Source organism: Dasypus novemcinctus, chromosome 8 (genome assembly GCF_030445035.2).
Source record: "Dasypus novemcinctus isolate mDasNov1 chromosome 8, mDasNov1.1.hap2, whole genome shotgun sequence".
NCBI lineage: Eukaryota > Metazoa > Chordata > Mammalia > Cingulata > Dasypodidae > Dasypus > Dasypus novemcinctus.
The window spans coordinates 122,540,089-122,546,603 of NC_080680.1; positions in this window are offsets into that span (position 1 = coordinate 122,540,089).

The following is a 6,515-nucleotide window of genomic DNA, read 5'->3' on the forward strand; positions in this document are numbered from 1 at the left end:
TCCTATTTGTGAGTTCCACCCACCAAGGGGCGGGGACTCAACGCCCTATGATGTGGCCCAATCAAAGCCCCAGTCATAATTTAATCCTGCCTGGGTACAGACCAGCTCACAAACATAATTCAGTATCTATTTTTGGAATTCATAAGTATCAAACTGCTACAGATGGGTTCCCTGGGAAGACATGCCCAGCTCCTACACCCAGTGCCTCAGAACAGGGGCTGACTTAGAAATAGGGCTGTTCCAGATGGGGGCTTCCTGGAGGAGGGTGGGTCCTTAATCTATTATACCCTGAGTCCTTATGAGATGGGGAGGGGAGACCAGATGGAGGGAGGCCAAGTGACAACTGAGGCAGAGCCCGCCAAGGACAGCCAGCCACTGCCAGAAGCCAGGAGAGGGGCTGGGAACGGGTTCTTCCCCACAGAGTCAGAGGGAGTGTGGCCCTGCCGACATCTCGATTTCGGACCTCTAGGCTCCAGAGCTGTTTGTTGTCTGCAGCCACCAGTTTGTAGTACTTTGTCAAAGCATCCCTAGGAGATGTGAGATGCTCCCTCCATCTTCCCCATCTCCTAAAAGGCAATTCTACTCTGCAAGTTGCTTCATCCAGCAGCCTCAAATCTCAAATACCCCCACATCTAGTCCTTCAAAATATATCTCAAGATACATCCTTGGTGGGCTCACCAAACATACCTTGACTCTGACCCTCTTCACCACTCATGGTTTTGAACCTGTTTCAAAACCTCAGTGTCACTTACCTGGACTATTGTAGCAGCTTCTTAATAGTACTCTCTACTCCTACCTTGATCCTACTTCCTATTGTCTACACATTAAACAAAGAGAACCTGCAAAGCACAAGGTCATGCAAATGGCCAATTAGCACATGAATAGATGTTCAACATCATCAGCCATTAGGTAAGTACAAAATGAGGACTGGACATTGCTCTAGTGGTTGCATACCTGCCTCCTACATGGGAGGTCCCAGGTCTGGTTCCTGGTGCCTCCTTAAAAAAAGAAAAAAAACAGCAAGCAAAACAAATGAAAAACCCAACTCAGGGAAGCCAATGTGGCTCAGTGGTTGAGCGCCAGCTTCCCACATACAGAGGTCCTGTGCTGAGATCTGCTCAGCGATAGGTTGGCTCAAAGGGAAGGCAAACCACAACTTTACGAAATAAAGGACAGAGAGAAAGACACAAGAGAGGAGATAAAGGTGGGACCAGGGGACTCACAGCTTCTGAAACTGAGGGCCTTGACCCTAGTTTCCACCTCATATTTATTGGAAACTACCAAGCAGCTATTTGCTATCAGAACTGCAACATCATCTACAATAATAGGGAACAACTACAATATCAACAATAAGGAACCAGTCATACAAAGTTCAAATACAATCTAAACTCTTGTTCCCACATTTCCCCCTTTTTGTTTTTGCAATAGGGAGTTACACAAAAAATAGATATATTCCAGTAAGTGTTCTGCTAGATAAAATGCTTTTCTAATGCTTTGCAACATCTAACTCATGGCTAAGAAGTCCTGAACCAGCAGCTGATACCAGAATCTTGATTAAAAATAACAAGTGAAAAGTGCTGACCCATAAGGCATTGGTTCACTGATTAACAAAGCTTCCTGCATGATATTTTCACTTTTAGGTTTGAACAATACCCATTAAATTTTTTCTCAATATATTTAGTCCCAGAATTGTTCAAACTTAAAACAAGGATTTACATATACATTCAACAAGGTACAATTATATATCACTTACAGTTCATCAAATCACTTAAGTATACAATGTTTCATTAAAGTTCTGATTAGTATTCAAGCATTTTATACATAATATATAACTACTGTAGATTATACAACAACAAACAATAAGACTTCCAACTAGCAGACATTTAATAAATAGACTTTCATTTTTCATGGGCTTAAGATTCCCAACCAACGAGGCTATATTGGCCAGTACTCAATATTAATGCTGGCCACATCCAATTCACAGGCTAAGCCATTACAAACCCCATTAACATGAGAAAACATTGTATTTATCAGTTATAGCAGAGAATATAGTTTTGTCTTATCCAAACAACATTTAAGAATTTGATAGAGTAGCAGGGACCTTACAGCTTGTCCCAATTGTTTGTCTATTCCAGGCCCCTAAAATACCACTGTCCCTGATGTTTCTTAGTAGGGTCACAGCCACAGGTTTCTTCTATGCAGCCAGATTCATTGTCATCAGGTCAGGGTAGAAAGCCTTGAGGAAGAACTGCAAAAGTCCATTGCTGACCTTTTCACACAGTTTTTGCACTTTTTGTATTCATTCGTTTTACTTTTACAAAGCACGTGATCTCACTGAATACTACCACAATACTTTTACAACTTGCATTTTATCCTTACTAGTTCTGCCATTTCTAATTTTATAAAATTAACCATTTTATTTTAAGACAAAGTATACCTTATTACATGTCAGTTAGCATTCCCACAAACTTTTTACCTTTTTCAATTTTAAGACAAAATACACCTTATTACATTTCAGTTAGCATTCCCACAAACTTTTAACCTTTTTCAGTATTCGCTTAACTTTTACATCTTTCATTTTATTCTTCCTTTCTCTTTTTTCTCTTCCTTCCTTTTTCTTTCTTTTTTGAACAATTGCACACACTGACACTGAACAAACAAACACAAAAGCAGTTCCAACGCTCTTGGGCTGCCTTATAGTAATTCTATTAATCAAGACTTACAATTACAGAGATTTCATTAACATTTTAAATTTAGGTAATAATACACACTGACAATTCTTTCTTTCTCTTTCTTTTTCCCTTCCTTTTTCTTTCTTTTTTGAACAATCACACACACTGAAACAATTACAACACACACACTGACATTGAACAAACACAAAAGCAGTTCCAAATCTATTAATATAGAATTACTTCATTGCTTCCTTTTATAATTTAACATTTCTTTTCCAGTTTTCCTCCTCTCAATTTCCTTCTTAATCTCATTTTGTCCCCAAGCCATACTTGCTTTATGATGCCATGCTTGAACAAGTTCTGTAGTTTAGATACCTTCATGTAAAGCCATTCTAGTCTTCAGAATGAGACCCAGCTGTGCAGTTTAGAGCATCTCTCTCTCCATCTGCATGACCAGAGGTTCTGGGTTCCACAGGAACTTTTGTTGTCTATTGGCATTCTTTATCCAATGAGCTGGTACCCACATAGGACATTCTCCATCTCCTGGGGAAATACAAGCAAACCCCGAGGACTTTGCAGGCTTTCCAAACTACTCGGGGCTCTGCGCCATTACACCAACTTTAATTTCTCTTGAGGTGATTCTTCTTCCCTTTGAGTCCCTGTTCGGGCACCAGTTGCTGTGTGCCTTCTTCCCTTCAAGCCCCACGTTGGGCGCCAGTTGCTGAGATCAGCTCAGTGATAGGTTGGCAGAAAGGAAGGCAACGCAGAACTTTACGAAATAAAGGACAGAGAGAGAGACATAAGAGAGAAGATAAAGGTGGGACCAGTGGACTCACAGCTTCTGGAACTGAGAGCCTTGACCCTACCAAGCAGCTGTTTGCTATCAGAACAGCAACATCATCTACAATAATAGGGAACAGCTGCAACATCTACAATAAGGAACCAGTCATACAAAGCTCAAATACAATGTAAACTCTTGTTCCCACAGTCCCAGGTCCAATTCCCAGCTCCTGATACCTCAAAACAAAACAAACAAGCAAAAAGCAGAAAAAGCCCTGTGTTGGTGAGGGTGTGAAGAAATAGGAACCTTCACACATTGTTGATGGGAATGTAAAATGTTGCAACCACTGTGGAAAACACGTTAGTTGTTCTTCATAAAGTTAAGTCTGGAATTGCTGTATTTCCCAGCAGTCCCACTTCTAGGTATATAACCCAAGGAATTGAAAGCAGAGACTCAAACAAATACTTGAACACACAGATGTTCAAAGCAGCATTATTCACAATAGCCAAAAGGTGAAAGCAACCCAAATGCCCATCAGCAAATTAATTGATAAGCAAAATGTGATATATCCATACAATGGAATATTATTCAGCCATTAAAAGGAGTGGAGTTCTGATTCCTGTGACAACACAGATGAGCGCTGAGGACATCATATTGAGTAAAATAAGCCAGATGCAAAAGGACAATGGAATACATGATTCCACTTATATGAAATAATTAAATATGCAGATTCGTAGAGACAGAAGGTAGATTACAGGTTACCAGGGGCGGTGGGGAATGGGAAGTTGTGTTTAATGGGTACAGAGTTTCTGCTTTGGGTAATGATAAAGTTTGGTGATGGATGGTGGTGATGGTAGAGCAACATTGTGGATGTAATTAATACCACGACTTGTGCACTTGAAAGTGGCTAAAATGGGGCATTTTGTTTTGTATATATGTTGCCACAAGCATGTTTTTGGTCAGGGGGTGTGAACGTGCTGTTTCCTTTCCCTGCAATCTTCTTTCCTTCATTCGGATCCCAACGGTCATGTTATTGGAGTGGACGTCCACAGGCAGCCCTTCGTCTTTTCTATCTTCTCACCTGTTTATTTTCCTCCATGACATGAGTCGCCTTTGACATCTATTACATACTTATTTTTCAGGCTGGGGATGGGCAAAGTTTTTCTCTGAAGGGCCAGATGGTAACTATTTTAGGCTTTGCAGGCCATACGGTCTCTGTCACAACTACTCAGCTCCACTGTTGTAGCGCAAAAGCAGCCCTAGACACCACGTAAATAAACGAGCGTGGCTGCGTGCCAATAAAACTTTATTTACAAAAACAGGCAGCAAGCCGGGTTTGACCCACAAGTCGTGGTCTACCAAGCCGTGGTTTCCGCGTTTGTGGTCTCCTTCCCTTGCTAAAATGCAAACTCCAGGAGAGCAACCAAAGTGCCTGACACACAGTAAGTAATCCATCAATATTTATTGAATTAATTCCTTGGTGGCTAGAGTGAAGAGCTGTTGGGGGGCTTTGATTTTAGGAGCCTGCCTAGGGAGTTTAGACTTTCTTTTTTTAAAAAAAAAGTTTGAAAAGAGGCCTTGCCAGTTTCAACATGTTCTTGACTCTTGATTGACAGATCGTATCCACAGTCTGCAATTCTCAGAACGGAGACATTTTGAGACAAATGACAGCCGCTTGCTTGCCTCACTGTTTACTCCGCTCTTACGAGCTCTGGATGATGCACATCACACACTCAGTAGGATGTGTGTGTGATGCGTCAGACCACAGCCAACAAAAACACACTGAAATGAAATAATCCTCTCTGCAAAGGCTCAGGGATGACATGCCAGACGCCTCCATGGAAATGAGGGCACCCACTGCAGCTCTGCAGGGGACAGACCTGAGGGTCCCTGGGGGGCCGGGTGTAGGAAGGTAGGGAGGTCAGGCAGGACTGGATGAGCGGCCAAAGCTGGAAGAGTTGTAAGCAGTTGGGGAAAGTGAGTTTGAGTGGGGGCTTTGTCGCCCGGTGGAGCCACCTAGAAGGATGACTCTCGTTGGCTGGGACATGGTGAACCAAGGCACGGGGCTAGCCCTGAGCAGATGTGCTCCTGCACGGGGAAGCATCTGCACCCACTGGAGAAGGCCAGTTCTCTCGGGGGGAGGTGGGTTAGCTAGGCGGCCCTGGACCGTAGACAGGCTTGCCAGCCAGTCTGGAGAACATGGGAAACCAGTGAAGACGTTTGAGGAGTCGGTTGTTATGGCGATGGAAGTTTATCTGCAGTAAGGTTGAGAATGAACCAATCGCGTGAATGCACGGGGGAGGAGTGAGTCTGAGCGGCCTCAGAACTGAACCCTGAGGGCACTGGAGAGCTGCTGAAGGGTCCTAAGTGGAAAGCAGCATGACTCTATTTCTCTTTCTGCCTGAAATGAGTGCAGGGGAGGTTAGACTGAGAGGAACAGGAGGGGCTGATGGGTAGGGAGGCCAACTGGACTACTGCTTCTAAGAACGCTCCTCTTTCAACATGTAGCTACATGAACCAATGCAGTTATCTCCTGTGCCCACCTCCACACCCGGGGTCCCCAAGTCAACACAGAAGGTTTGTTTCCTAAATCTAACAGTCACCCAGGTGCCACTTCTTCCAGGAAGCCTTCCCAGATTTCCCCACCTGGAAAGGACTTTTACTCAGAGGAGCTTACAGACACCTTCAAGTGCTCCCCTCTAAATTATAGTGATTACTTTTTATCTTAGCATCGGAGAGCCTGGATTTGAATTACAGCTCTGCCACTTGCTAGCTCTGTGGCCTTGGGGCAACTCCATTGGCCTTTGTGGGCCTCTGTTTCCTTACTGATAAAATGAGCATAATAACAATATCTTTCTCCAAGGGCCACTATGAAGACTTAATGAGTTATATGTGACATGAAATGTAACAGGCTCTATATAAGCCGTGGCTATTAATATTATAACTGCTCTTATTATATTATCCATATAATAGACCCATATCTTATTTCTTATAATAGATTTGAGTTTTTTTGAGGGCGAGAACTGTGCTTAATTTATTTTTGTGTCCTCCCCAGTCGGTAG